Raw genomic sequence first — 15,688 nt, 5'->3', positions numbered from 1 at the left:
CATTGCTGGGCTGGGTTCAGATGTCAGGAGGGTGTGGCTGAAGCCCTCGCCCCACGCAACACCATCTTGGGAGTTTGGGGCACTTCTTGCTGCGTCTTGGTGGTCATCACTAGGTTAGTTGCAGATGCCGGGGGGCCGAGGCCCGGGGCCCCCCACCCTCAGGACTGGTTGTGAGTGTCAGGGGGCCTCTTACCAGGTTCTTGACTCCGCCACAGGAAAGAATTCAAGAGCAGAGTCACAGTAGAAAGTGAAAACAGGTTTAACGTAATAGATAAGAAATACAGACTTCACAGAGAAAAGTGCGGCCTAGCTCAAGAGACTAAGCAGGGCTCACACCAAGTTTAATACAAAAATCAGAAACACACACTTAAAGTTTAGCATGAAGTGCAGGCTGGCTCAAGAGAGTGATCAGCCACCTGCTAAAAGCAAAATAATACAAATACAGTATACACGCCTCAGCCAGCCAAGTGCAGGTTGGTCCTAGGAAAATAAGCAACAACCCCACCTTCTGCCAAGATCCTACTTTTATAGTTTCACTACCTTATAGTCATGCTATCTAATGAATATTCAACTAAGGGGGTGGCTCCCAGTTATGGAACATAGTTTTGCACATGCTCAGTTGTTCTCCATTTAGGGAATGTTCATGGTCCACATACACTGGACATTTTCAAGAATATTCTGTGCTCTTTAACACCTCTAGTGGAAGATCATTCAAAGGATAAATTCCACTTTACTGAGTATGCTCCACTATTGCCGCTACATAACTGCTATTTACAGAGCATGCTCAGCCCCTGGGTTTGCATAAATTTTCCCCCTGAGATTTCAATTACCTTTGTTGGTGCTGAATATAGGTCCAATAAGCTACTGCAACTCTCCTCTAGGGGAGGCCTAGAGAAGGGGCCTGAGACCTAGGGAAGTGGCTTGAAATCATCCAAAGGTGTGTCCTGAAACCCTAACCCATGGAAACTGAGCACCTCCTATCTCAGAACCAAGTAGAACGACATTCTGATGGGCCCACCATGGAGAATGGGGTGCAGAATGTATCCCCAAGGGGCTGAATTAGCTGAACCTGGACACGAATAAAATCAATCATCAAGAGCTTTGTAGGACTGTGATGGACACGAAAGTGGCTAGGAAACAGGAAATAACAAATAGGAATATGGAGAGCCCCACCTCTACCTGAATCACAACACAGCCCTTTGGTGCTAGGAACCCGAACGGCCACTGAAGGCCAACGCGCTCTGAGTTAAGGGTTCACGGAGACGTGGGGACCACTGAAGAACAGGCCACGCGATTGACAGCGGGGGACATCCGTCAGGATTCCTGGAAAGAAGCAGAACCTCCAGTGTGGGGCTGCGGCGTCGGGCCCTTCGAGGCAGCGCTGCTGTCCCCGCTTACTCTGTGGAGAGCGACCGAAGGGACAGGCTGACTGGGCGGGACCTCTGCTCTCCCCACCTTCCATCCCGTCTCCCTAAAAAACCTCTTAGCAGTCCTCGACGTTTTATTAAACGCTCCCAACAGCTCCCGTCCGCCTTCGCCGGGGCGGCCAACGTTAACCCTTCTTTTCAGGGCCACGCGAGGGCTCATCTCTGCCAGCAGAACTAGCCGGGGGTCTCCGAGGTCATGGCAGGGTCTCAACTCAGCCCGGCCGCCGCCCGTTCACAGCCCGAGACCCGACTGAACAGGACTACGTTTCCCAGCAGCCTCGGCGCGCACTTCCGCTTCCGGTCCCTTTGTCTGGACGCGCTCGGCGTGTGGAGATTCTCTCAGTGTTTGGACCCGAAAGGAGGAGACGCTGGACAAAAGTGTGTATCCAGCAGGGGATTGTCAGGCTGGGGTCCCGGCTGCGCCCCACTGGGTCTGTCCCCGGGCCCGCTGGTCTGACCATATCCCTTCAGCTGGAGCTGAGGTAGTGTCCGTCTGGGCTCGGCCACCTTGACCTACTCACTCTGCACCAGGATGTGTCTCTTGGTCTTGTGTGTGCCTATCAGTGAGGGCTGCACGTGTTTAATACCGGAGACACATCCGGGTCCTTTTCTTGGAAACGGGCTGAGGACACTCATAGCATGAAGCCCTTGAGTGGAAAGAGGAAGGTAGAACCCGAGGCTCCCAGTGGGTTGGGCCCGGTCAGAGAGCAACGCGCGTGCGCACTTATGTCCCTGCAGCCTACAGTGTGGTGCAACCAAATGATAGATGGACAATGTTAACCTGGGAGGGGATGGGCGTAAGAGATCTATTCGTCTACATTTGGAGGAAGCGTATTGGTCTGTGATAGGACTGTGGGCAAGCTCTTGAACTCTGCCTAGTGCTTCTTATTTGTAATATGAGGTTTATTGTACCTATTTTTGGCAGTTGTGAGGATTAAATGGGATTTTGATGTGAAACAGTTGACCCAGTGCTAAGCAATAATAGTGATTATTAATAATAGATATCCATCTCCCTATTTGCACATAAAAAAACTGAAACTCAGGAAGGAAAAGTAACTTGTTCTGGGTCACCCAGCCAACTGGCACATACTAGAAATTAGAATCCAGGAGCCCTAACTGCCAACAGAGCTTTTTCCCACCACCCCTGCCCTTGTGTATTCATTAAGCATGTTGGAACAGTATCTTTACCCATTTTCTGTATTACCCATATTTCATCTATGTTTCTGGATGTCTGTCTGCAGGGCCCTGGGGTAAAAGTATTGAGACTTGCCAGTGTTTAGGGCTTCCTGACTGACTGACTGCTGAAGTTCTTGACTTTAACCTTAGCTCAAAAGATACTGCTTCGGGCTCCCTAACTGTGTTATGTGTAGGGTGTCAGAGAATGAAAAAAGAAATACAATGAAAAAGAAAAATTCAACCCAGAATCAGTTGTCTGAGTTCCAGGGAGAATGCTGGCAATTCCCAGAAAGAGACACAGAGCACATGGGAAAGGTTGCTACACCCAAGTCGTGGTGCAGAAGCTGTGATTATGGAGATTGGACCCATGAACTCCAGAACAGAGGTAAGAAATACAAGTGAGACAGGGTTCTGCCATTAACTGGGCACTTAGATTGTGTACACATAACCTTTAGTTTTTCTTTACAGCAACCTTGTAAAATATGTGTGGGCAGCTCAGAGACCTTGGTTGCTGTAAAGAAAAGTTTCCTCATCTGTAAAAAGTGACTTATGGAAAGCACCTGATACATGGTAAGTGCTCAATAAGTGGTAGTGAGTACTAATATCATCCCAATTTTACCTGAAGCTCTGAGAGAATACGCCACTCTACATACTCTTTCCATTGTACCAGCTGCCTCTTTGAAGGATGACAGAGGGGGCAAGTCAGATTCCTTGGAAGAAGAGAAGGAAATGGGCATGGAGGAGCTGATGATTTGATTTCATGTTGTAGCACATGGGACAACTCTGGTCCCTTGAAGCTTCTAGTAACTCAGGTGTAGTGCTGGGTCTGTGTGGTGGAACAGAATTAGGGACTGCTCCTTGGCTCCCTTTAAATTCCCTCTGAAAAAATCCTCTCTCTTAAGAAACAGAGGGATGGCCCAGATTAGAAGGGATTGCTATAGTCTATCTCTAGTCTGTCTGGCTTTTGCATAGCATCCTGCCCTCAGCCCCTCTGATTTCCAGAGGCCCTGGAACTTGAGATCCTATTTCTGCCTTACCACCCACTGATTGTCAGTCTCCAGCACAGGGAGGGAGCAGGCATCTTGTGGGGGAAGTAGGATTTTCGGAGTATTACCAAACATATTGATTATACCTTTTCTTTCCGTAAAACAAAGTATAGAAAGAAAACACCATAAAATCTTGGTTAGTGTTGATGTGCAGAAAGTATTGAGAATAATAATTAACTAATAATTAAATGACTTTTACTGAGTTCTTATTCTGTACCAGGTACTGGTCTGGGCCCTTTACATGCATTAATGTACAGTGTTGCAAGGTAGGTACCATTATTATTTCCTCTTTTAAAATGAGGAAACTGAATCACAGAGGAAATTTGCCTATGGTCATACATAGCCAGGATTTAAAAGCAGGCAGGCAGATTCTAGAGCCAGTGTTCTAGTGAGAAAGGATCATAAGAGGCATGGATTTTAAAAAATTGTGAAACCCTATACTGTTTATAATGACATAATAAGGGTTAGAAATACTTCCTTCCCAAACAAATTCACAAGGGGCTTTAAGTATTACTTTTTGAAGATGCAGAGGGGGGAGGATTAAAGAAATAATAAACTATAGAATGTTAGGGAAACATGGAATGATATATAGAATAAAATAAATAGCATGTAACCCTACTACCCAGAGATAGGCTCAAAGAAGTCCTCAAAGTTGATTTGATCAGCAGTTTTCTCTCTATGGGCAAAAATCCAAATTGGGGAAGTAAATCATGAGCAAAAGTTTACTTGATGTGCATGGAATCAGACAGAGGGAATTAGTTGGATCATTCATTAATTCATTCACAATACTTTGGGCATACTGTCTGCCAGGTACACCTCACTATGTATTTAGGATGCAGGGGTGAATGAGATGACACACTGCAATTTAGCTGATCGTGTGTGTGGTGGAACAGACCTAAGATGGCCACAGACTTACCATGGGCCTGGGATACTTGATGTGGTAGCTGAAGGTCTCTGTGACCTTGACTGCTGGGGTGAGCGCTGCTGCCCTTTGCCTCTATGATTCCTTTTTCTTGTTCTATGTGTTTGGACAATTTCTTCATTTGTGAAGAAAAGAGTTGAAGCTAGAGGCTTTTAAGCTTCTCTCCAACCCTAACATTAAGTTTTTGTTTCTTTTATTTATTTTTTGTTTTATTTTGTTTTATTTTGGTTACAGGGAACCTCATTCTCAGAGCAAGGGCTCATTTAGATCCTGAACACAGTTAATGGTCATACCTTTCCCTAAGGTTTACATTCATTTTACCCTCTGAGGTTATCTCTGAAGCCTCATTACTTAGATGTCTGCAAAATCTTTTGAACCATATGACAGCCAAGGTCAGAGTCACATTTTGTCATAAGTGGCTGTTTCTAATCTAACAGGTCTCAGATACATAAAGATAAACTGGATCCTTTATAATTCTTTTCTTTCAGATCTGCCATCTAGGGACCCTGCCCTTGCTAAAAGAGGTAGCTTGAGGAGGAAAACATAGCTGCTCTTCTCCAGGCAGCAAAGTCCCAGGTGAGTTGGAGATTTTCCTCTCCTCTCTGAAATCTCATTTTAATTCTTGGAGCAAATAGATTTCTTTCTCTTAGTATGATGCTTGTCAGTCCCATTAGCAGCAGCAATTTGAGAAGACAGGATAAGTGGGTGGCATGGACTGCCGACAAGATGGTGTTTGATTGTTCCTCAGTTGTGTGGAAGCAGCGGTGAAGGTCAGAAGGCTTGGCAGCCTCTCCTGCAGTTGGCAGTATAGAGAGGGGGTGGGGAAGACGAGGCTTCTTTAGCAGATCATTGGGAAGGATGACTGGTAGACCGTGGCTGAGGGGGAATCAAGCTTCTCTCCGTTCACTTGAGACATTTGGCGTAGATCTGTGTATTAGTCTGTTTCTGTTGCTTATAACAAAATACCTGAAACTGAGTGATTTATAAAGAAAACAATGTTTATTGCTTACAGTTTTAGAGGCTGAGACATCCATAGTGCAGGGAACACATCTGGTGAGAGTCTTGGTGGTGGCAACAGTGACAGCAAAGTATCACATTGCAAAAATGGTGGAGCAGAGAGAGAAAGACTAACCTCCTCATTCATTCTCCTTTTTAAGCCCTCAGGACATGCCCCTGACCACCATTTTTAATCCATTCACTGTGGCAGGGTCCTGCGATCTAATCACCTCTTCAAGACCCCACCTTTCAATTACCATGATAGGATTTCCCACCCTCAACAGTTACAGTGGGGATTAAGTCTTGGGGGGGGACACTCAACCCAAGGCAGTCTGCAAAGGCACATGAGACATTTCTTGTTTCCATCTGCTTAGAATCCCTTGGGGAGAAAAGATAAAATCTTTTACACAAATCTCTGTGGTACAAATCAGTAAATTTATTGAGGGCCTACTTGATGATAAAGTGTTGCAGGGAAAATGCTGTATGAATTCTGAGGAGAGTGAGCAAATCTGGCTGGCCGAGAGAAATTTGGAAAAGCTTTATTCATTCAGGCAGCACTTTTAAGTCCTAATGAAGCAGGGAGATTTGAAGTGGGCCCTGAAGAATGAGTAGATTCTTGAGAAGAAAGATTTGTAGAAAGTCAGTGACATAAATGACTTAGAATCGGGAAGGGGTACTGCTGCTTCTGATACAGGAAAAAAGGAAGTACATTGAAATTGTGGATATATTGTTCCACAGAAACTTAAACGGCGTCTGATCTGTTTGCTTCTAGTCCATACCTCCCACTTATATGTACTAATAATCATACCCAGAGTTCTTTCCTTGATATAATTCTCAAGTTTGGTATATTTCTTAGTTTCTTCCTTATCGTGTCTCTCTCTTAACTTAATGATGATAACCTTAAGGCCAGCTAAACAACAGGCTTGTGTGAGAAGGCCACATTCTTAATTTGACCTTTTTTACAGGGCTACAACACTTTGTTTAGCTGAAAAGTTTTAATGGGGCTTTGTTGCTCAAAGCCTTTTTTCGACTTATTTTCTACTGTATGAAATCTAGAAACAGTTTGCTTTTCCAGAAATGTGAAGCTCCAAATTTTTGGATTCCATATCTATTTTATTTTGGCTTGAAAATTGGCAAATTATTTCTTGAACTCAACTCTTTGTTTCTTTGCCAAACAGATCCAAGAGCATCCTGCACACACTAGCATTCTGGCTGTTTCTAACCTATTTTCCTGGAGACACAGGCCCAGTGAGCTTCTGCTCTGCTTTCATATTAATTTATTATTTTGCCAGTGTATATCAAGAGTCTACATCTTTCTAGCCATAAATATCCAATTCCTTGAAACCTACCACCTGATAGTCAAGCCAATGCCATTTTATTTTAGTCTTTTATGATGATACATATTTTAGATTTTTATTATAGCTCCCACTTAAGGTGCTAATTTCTGAATTAGTTAGGGTTGACTAACTAATATCTGCTGTAACCCAAAATGTATAATGGCCCTAATACAATAGAAGTATATTTCTTGCTCTCATAACCACATGACTAGGTCAACAGGTTAACAGGGTGGCCATTCAGGGACTTGAACTATCTAAAGTTCTAGCATCTTTACCACATGGCATCCAAACTCACTCGGGGGGTCATGAAGCAGAAAACGACCCAGAATGAGTCAGGCCTGGAAATGGTGCCATCACTTCTGCTTGCGTTCCACTGGCTAGAACTCCGTCACATGGCCACATATGCCTGCAGAGGAGGTTGGGAAACATTTGTGTATCTAGAAAGGAGAGGAGGAGGTGTATTTTAGTGACAGCAGTTTCTGCCTGTCTCCTCAACCATTAAGGGTATTTAGAACTATTTTGCTTTGTAAGTTACAAATAGATATGATTCTTTGTTTATAACCCTTTCTCCATATTTCTGATCATTTTCTTATAATTAAGTTCTAAAATTACTGTCAAATAAAATTGGCTATCAAATAACATTTTGTCAAAAGTGTATACACATTTTAAGATTTTTTAATATTCAAGTCAATAAAATCTTGCCTTTGACATTGTGAACACTGTTCACAGTTGCATCCATTTCTTCTCCATCCCATCACCCACCCCCTAATTCTGCCTCATTCAACCTTTTCTTTAGAACCCCATGCAGATGTTTCAGGGCTTTGTTTCATTCAAGGATGTGGCTGTGAACTTCACTGAGGAAGAATAGAGAGAACTGGACCCTGCCCAGAGAGTCTTGTACAGGGATGTAATGCCAGAAAACTATAGAAACCTAGTTTTCTTGGGTAAGCTTGGGTCCTTTCACCTCAGGTCAGCCTTTGGGCATGCCTTTGCTTCTGAAGATTCCCTTGCTCCTAATAACAAATGAGGCTTTGGTTATTTTTCCCGTGCCGAGAATCCAGATCAGATCCTTAAACTTTTTCTCACCCTGCTTGGGTAGAAAATACTCAATTGCTTTTGAAAGTTATTCATCCTGTCTTTCCTCTAAAATGCAACAGAGTGGGACTGAGAATGGGGTGTTCTTTTGTCTTTTGAACTTACAATCACATTCTATTTCTTTCCCTTGAGTAGGATTTCCATTTACTAAACCTGTTATCATCTCCCAATTGGAACAAGCTGTAAACCCACAAATACAAGTGCAGGAGGGAGAAGGGCTAAGAAGCAGCTGGACATGTAAGTGAGAACAAGGCATCTTTTAAAATGTGTTGAGGTTCTTCCCCAAGTGCTCCAGGCCTACAGAAAATATTTAGGCCCCCTCTAGTCACATCGTCACTTTAGCATATCAGAGTCCTGATAGCTTGCCTCTCTATGTCTCTCCAGACTCAAGGAAGAGATACTTCTTCCTTAGTGTTATAACCCCAGCACTTGATCTAGAGATCCCATTTGTGCCTTGTCCCCAGGCATTTTATGAGATCATTGTTCTCTCCTGTTTACTAGCCAGTCTTTCCTTCATTTACTTTGTTCTCATTATACTTAGATTTTTGCTACCTAAGAAATATGAAGAGAATGAAAGAATTTGAGTAATTTTAAGGATGTATAATTGGCAGAATTTGCTGAGTAGATGTGGGAGGTGAGGGAGTAACAAACATAATTTACAGTTTTTTCACTTGGATATGTAGATGGATGGAAATTCTCTTCCTTAAGATGGAGAACACAGGAAAAGCAGCAAATTTGGGGAGCAGAAGATGAGTTCAGTTTATCCTAAGTTGTTTGAACCATCTATAGCATGTCTTAACCAGTGGTTCTCAACCAGGGGCAGTTTTGTCCCCCAGGGAGCACTTGGCAATATCCAAAGACTGGGAGGGTGCTATGGGCATCTAGTGGGTAGAGGCCAAGGATGTCACTAAACTCCTACGATGCACAAGACAGCTCCCTACACAAAGACTTTTCTGGCCAAAACACCAGTAGTGCTGCATAGTTGAGAAACTCTGGTCTAAATGAAGATGTCTGCAGGGTAGATGAATGTAGTACAGATATGTCAAATGGATCTTAGTGAAAGAAAGAGGTCTTAAGTGGTGGTACTGATTTGGGAATCATTTGAGAACAGATGGTAATCGAAGCCATGACAGTGGATGAGATTACCCAAAAAGTGTAAAGAGTTGCAAGAGAGTGTGAAACCTTAATGAATACAAATATTCAAGTATCTGCAAAATAAAATAATATATGTACCTATCACTTGTGTAATATTTCAAAAATAAATGCACAGGGAAAACTCGTAACAAAATAATAAAGTGGTAATAATTTTTAATGATGGGTGATGGCAGTAAAGGTGTGTTATATAAATTTTTGTATCATAAGAATTTCAAATAAAGGAAAGAGAGTCCAGAAGACATGGTAAGAGTGGCCAGAATGAGGAGGAAAGCCAGGTTGGATTAATTGTCACAGAACCAATAGAAGAGAACATTTCAGGAAGGAGGGAAGGGGCTTGTAGTGTTACATACTAGAGAGGTCAAGTAAAAGAGACCTGAAAATGTCCATTAGACATAATATATTAATAGATCATTTCTTCTTTCTGGCTAAACTGATAGTGGATTAGTTCCCCTGCTCCACTTCTGCCCCCTACTTAACTTCCATTGCCTTTTTTTGACTTTCATTTTCCTACATTATATCAGGTTGTCAAATACACATACTAAGAATACTTTAAAAATAGTTCCCAACCTATATATGCTGTTTGTTTTACTCATAATAAGATTGGAAGAGTGCTTACAAGATTGCCAACTGCACAGTCCCACTTTACAACTATAAAACGAATGTCAGCTGTGGTTTACCCATATAAAGCTGAACTAGTACTTGTAGTAGATCCAATTCCTGATCCTCTTAAAATTTCTGCAGTCTCCCAAACTTGGACTCTCTTTAAAGCCTTTGATCAGTGTACGTGCATTTGGAAGGCTTAGAGAGAAGGAAAAAAGTAGAAGCTGAAGGCATCTTTGGCAAATGGATAACACTTAGGGTAGCAGAGGAAAATACAACAAATGATCTTACTAAATCGGATGGCAACCTCAGAAGTAATCAAGGAGTATATCTCGGGGACTGTATCACTAGGAATGGAAGATGCAGGCATTACAGGATGACCCTAGCTGGGGTGACCTCTAGACAAGGTGGGTGAGGAGGTGATTTCAAAAGCCAGGAAAGAGTCCAGTGGCTCAGAATTAGGGGCACTTGCCATTCCTATGTACAGAACCAGTTGTCCCCTAAGTGAGCTCTCTCCAACATTTTACTTTATTGTATTCATCATCCTTGAAATTATTTGATTAATATCTATCTTCCCCATTAATATCTAGACTTCCCCATTAAATTATTTTATGACTGTTTGACTTACACTTGTGACCAAAGGTATTTATAACATTATATCTCATTCTCACTTTAGCCATTTCTTTTTTTTAGTACAGGGAACATTTTTACTTTTTTCCCCAGTCTTGGGAACCAGAAAGTCAAAACCAAAGAAGGTATTTTCTGAAAAAGAATCATACCAGGTGATAGATACAGAGAGAAACACAAAGGCTGATGCAAGGACCTCCAGTTTGAAAGAGGCTTGCGGATATGATGTTGACTCAGAAATCAAACAGGGAACTCAAGAGAGACTCTGGGAACAGGCAACAGTTACTTGTGAGAAAAGAACTTCTACAACAGATAGTATCCCCAAATGTATTGAATTTGGCAGACATGTTAGTCTGAAGTTAGACTTTGTTATACAACCAAGGTATCCTAAAGAAGAGAGACCTTATATGTATGATGCTCAGGGAAGGAGCTTCAAACAGAATTCAAAATTAGCCAGACATCTGAAAGATAACAAATGAGAACGTTCTTCAGCATAATGAATGTGGTAAAATCTTCAGTGATTACTCAGTTTATACTCAACATCGTGTAGTTCATACTGGAGAGAAAATTTTGGAATGTAATCAATATGATAAGGCCTTTGGTCATGGTACTTGCTACACTGAACATCAGAAAACTAATGTTGGCAAGAAATCCTATGAAGGTAGAAAAGCCTATATCTTCAACTCATACCTTACCAAACATCATCAGAGTATTTGCAGTGGAAAGGAATATAATGTGCATGAAAGAGCCTTAATTCAGAATATATCACTTATTCAACATCAGAGAATCCATAATGGAGAGAAACCTCATGAATATAGTGAATGTAGAAAAACTGTCAGTAATTATTCAACACTTACAGTACATCAGAGAATTCATACTGGAGAGAAACCATATGAATGCAGTGAATGTGGAAAAGCCTTTAGTCACAACTCTTCCCTTATTGTCTATCAGTTTATTCACAGTGGAGAGAAACTCTACAAATGTAACAAATGTAGCAAGGTCTTCAGTCAGAGCTCACATCTGTATCAGCATCAGAGCACTCACACTGGAGAGAAACTTTATGCCTGCAGTGATTGTGGGAAAGCCTTTAGGGATCAATCACAGAACTCATACTGGAGAAAAACCCTATGAATGTAAAGAATGTGATAAAGCCTTCAGTCAGAGCTCAACTCTTCTCAACTCTTATGAAACACACAAAAATCCACACTGGAGGGAGACTCTACACCCATAAAAATTGTGGGAAAGCTTTCGGCCAGAGTTCATCCCTTACTCAACATCAGAGGGTTCATACTGGAGACAAACCATTTGAATGCCAGGAGTGTGGGAAATCCTTCAGTAGAAGTGCCCATCTTACTCAGCATTGGAGGATTCACACTGGAGAGAAATCTTGTGAGTGCAATGAGTGTGGCAGGGCTTTCCAGTTTGGTTAAACCCTCATGGAGTATCAGAGACTTCACAGTGGAGAATCACCCTGAATGTGTGGACAAATTCATTCAGACTCTTCATTTTGTTAAATACCAAAGAACCATACTTTTACAGGTTGTTACAATTGTGATGCTTTTTTATTTTGAGGGATGGAAACATGCCTCCCCTCCCCATTTTCTCTTGAAAGGTATTAGCTGCCAGAATATCACAAATTCAAGTGAAGAACATTGATCTGAAATCTGGAATAGCCTAATAGACTCTAAACATCAGTCTTTATGTATGTATGTGTGTACTTTTATTTGTACCCGAAAATGACTGCTGTCAGCCACCCTGCAGTGGTTTTTCTGCCTGGCCTCAGGAACAGGCCAAGGAAATCCAGTTGTTCAGAACTGAGCTTGCTGCCCCTTTTTGTACTGATGGGAATAGTGCCGTGTCCAAACAAAATAGAGAAAATCATGGTTAATTTTGTATCCTTCCTATAAATCTGCCCTAATACATAGTCATGCCTACCCCCAGCACATACCCTCCTGTCCCACTGTGATCACCCCACAGAAAAGGACTGATCCTTCCTCCCCCATCAATAGGCCAGATGTGAAGGCTGATGACACTTCACACACCAAGAGAATTTGAAAGAAGTATTGGTCATACAAAGGACTTCTGTCCCTGTACTGGCCAGCCTGCAGGAAAAAAAGGACTTCTGGGCAGAGCAGAGTCGACACAAGCTGGGCCAGATGGCAAAAAGAGAAAGTAGGTTGGGCCTTTTTAGAGTCTAGCAGGTGGGGCTAGAGGGCATTCTCATGTCTAGGCTTGGAGGATTCAAGCTTCCTGCCATGACCAAGAGCTCAGGAGTTGCCCATGATTTTCCTTATCTAAACTACCAGATGTGTGGTGGGGGAGGAAAGGCTGGAAGCTGAAATGCTGTCAATTGCCAGACCTCAAAAATGGGGTCAAACTCTGTTACATCTACCTTCTCAGAAAATCTTTGTTCACTCATCTCAAAATAGCTCTTTATTGTTACTGTATTTTTTGTTGATAAAGAATCTGTTTTGCCTTTCTACCCTTCCCTTCTTAGAATTTTCTTTCTTTTCCCTCTCCTCAAGGCTGAAATTATAACTATAGCTTCTCAGAAATAAACACTATTTGCCCTGGAAACTGACAGCCTTACACAGTAACTACTGTCTCATGCAGTCTTGTCAGTAGAGTTGGGGAGGATTGAGCCAACACTTTTAGAAAACGTTTTGGGGGAAAAATAGTTGTATGAATTTGTGACAAACTATCGCTAGATTAAATTACTTAGAGTTGTCTTATGAAAATTCCTGAATATGGCTCTAAAATTTTATGTGTACTTAATGAAGCCAGACATTATTTTTTGGTCACATTGATTTATGCATATATGCAGAGTTTTTCTTTCAAGTCTTTCTAAGCTTAAATTGATCTTAGAGTCCTCTTTTTTTTTTTTTTTTTTAGGTTTCCATGAATTTGTTTTCTCTTCCTTTTTTCTCTGTTCTAGGCATTTTTCAGTTACTTAAGAGAATTATCATATAGGATTGGAGTCCCTTGACTTTCTTATATCATTTCTGATGTACTAGCCAAAACTTTAGATTTCTGTGGTTTATATTTTTCTCACTAAAAGGACTGCTGTGAACTCTCTCTCCTCACTTTCCTGCCCTTCTCTTCTATTTAAAGCACTTACACAGTATTAGCTACAGCTTGAAATTCAACAGGGCTTGAATTATAGAGCTGAAAAGCACAACTGAAGTTAGAGAAGAAATATTTTTGTTTTGAAAATTATCTGTGAGACAAACTACTCTGAAGAAGTGGTGACATCTGAAACAATTTTTGAAATACCTGAGATCCTTAGTAACTTTTAGAAATTGAAAGGGGAGGAAAAGAATGAGCAATAAGAGTGTCTCATTAGAATAAGACCTCTTAAAATAATGTTTGTTAGCAATTTAGGTAACAAGGTCAAAACTTTTTTTTCCCCCTGGAGCTAGTTAGTTTTGGTTGGGGAGAAACCTATGCCCTTCCTTCAGAGGCCTCATCTATGGTAACTGTTAAAGAACTAAAAACTCAGGACAGGCGTCTTTGAACAAAATGCCTGTCCTAGAATGGGTGGATTGCATGAGTTTGTGGATTGTTCTGTAGTGAATTGGTCTAATTCTGTTGTAGTATAAATAGAATTTGGATCTTGAAGTGTTAAAATTTTTAGGACTTCATGGTAAAAAAATATTTGAAATCAGTTCCAGAAATTTTATGACTCTTGGACTTACAGAGCCTATTTTATTTTGTTTTGTTTGACTCTGAATGTGGTTTGTGTTTCTACTGTCTTGGATATTTCTAACAGGATCCTGTCTCACATGCTACAGTATTGACTACACTTACCTTTCTTGATATAATCTCTCTCCTTTTCCTACTTAAACTAAAGCTCTGTTTGTTTGGGGTAGCGGTGGTGAATTGTGGAGGCTGATTTAAGACTTTAGAGAATACTTTTTTTGAAGTTTTGATCTCTTTTTGGTAGGTAATATGGATTCTTCAGTTTTTAAATCATGAAATGTCAAAATTTCTAATTTATATGGTTAAAACTTCTCTTATGCTTGACTGATGTATATTCAATGAGGGGAAAATTAACTTACGTGTTACATCTTAAATTCCTCTAAGCATCTTGAGTAATTTGCACTGTTGTGACGTGCTAACTGTATGGTGACCCTGGCTTGATTTGAGAATTACAGGAAGAGATTTTTAGTGATTCAAGGAGAGCTTTTTATCTTTTCTGAGGAGGCATTAATACTTTTTAGGTTCTTTTTATTTTTTATGTTTTTAATTAAGAGGCAATTGTCACATTATTGCTCTTTGATTTGCAATTTAGTCTCCCTTAGGACCCAGGTTAAGATGTCATCTCCTCTCTGACCTTTTCCTTGATCAACCCCCAGTTGAAAATAATCTCTGAATACCTATGCCACTCACTATTTATAGTCCTCATATATGCCTATAAAACATGATATTTTTAGTTTGATATTACTGTCTGGCCTTATCCCCAATGTTAACATAGTTTTCCCTATGAGGAAAATAACTATCTTTGAGTAGGTCTTTTGATGTTGATTTTAAGCAAAACAATACTTGCAAATGGTTAAAAAAAAATATGAAATAAAGTTTTTTAATGAAAAGTCATCCCTCTAGTGCCTTTGACCTATTAGATATACATCATATATTTGATGGTTGCTGGATATGTTTTGCCAAGAGTCATTTATATGAAATATAGTGGTTTAAGATAAATGTCTTGGGGAAAATCATCTTACTTACATTTTAATAAGAATCCAACTACAGTATGCACCAAGACACCCCCTCCCAAACAACAGATAGATTAGTGTAATTAAGAATACTGTAAAATTATATTTTGCATATCTGTGTAACACTCTACTATTTACTTATATGTTCATATATACATACATGTGTTATTAGAGTTATAGACAAAACCATTTATCTGTATTTTATGGGTAAATTCAGGAATTTATAAGGACAATATTGATAATACTGTTTTCATTTTATAAGCTGACTAGGGAAGTAACCTTGTGTAAACTTAACTCCAGCCACTGTATTTGTGTAGTAGTTTATCCTTCTCCCTGAATCTTTTTGCTTGGTTTGTTAAAGTTGACTGTATCAGAAAATATGCCAGTTCATCCTAGCAGTAAGGTGGCTAGGATACAGCAACATGGAGACTTGAGAACACTTCTGGTTAGTCCAGGTCCAAAGAAATTTTTTCCCAAAATAAGCCTGGCCTTGGGTATCTGGATAATTGCTTCAGTTTATAAGGCAGACCTAGTTTAAATCTCTTCTTTAGTAAATGTAAGAAAGAAAAGCTACCTGGTTTTCATCCTATCCAAG

At 40.7% G+C, this 15,688-nt stretch overlaps 1 long non-coding RNA gene across 3 annotated transcripts; it reads left to right on the top strand.

Annotated features, from left to right (window-relative positions):
* Positions 1-2,071: 2,071 nt before the first annotated feature.
* Positions 2,072-12,269, top strand: LOC134388694 (uncharacterized). Of its 3 annotated transcripts, XR_010024645.1 has the most exons (6): positions 2,072-2,988; positions 3,072-3,173; positions 5,060-5,147; positions 7,701-7,848; positions 8,135-8,236; positions 10,448-12,269. It is a non-coding gene; the product is annotated as an uncharacterized LOC134388694 (long non-coding RNA). The 3 variants fall into 3 exon arrangements; XR_010024646.1 differs by lacking the exon at positions 3,072-3,173; XR_010024647.1 differs by lacking the exon at positions 7,701-7,848.
* The last annotated feature ends 3,419 nt before the right edge of the window (positions 12,270-15,688 follow it).

The sequence above is a fragment of the Cynocephalus volans genome, chromosome 10 (assembly GCF_027409185.1).
Source record: "Cynocephalus volans isolate mCynVol1 chromosome 10, mCynVol1.pri, whole genome shotgun sequence".
Taxonomy (NCBI): Eukaryota; Metazoa; Chordata; class Mammalia; order Dermoptera; family Cynocephalidae; genus Cynocephalus; species Cynocephalus volans.
Note: the sequence above shows the minus strand (reverse complement) of the source record. Positions and strands in the feature narration are given on the sequence as shown.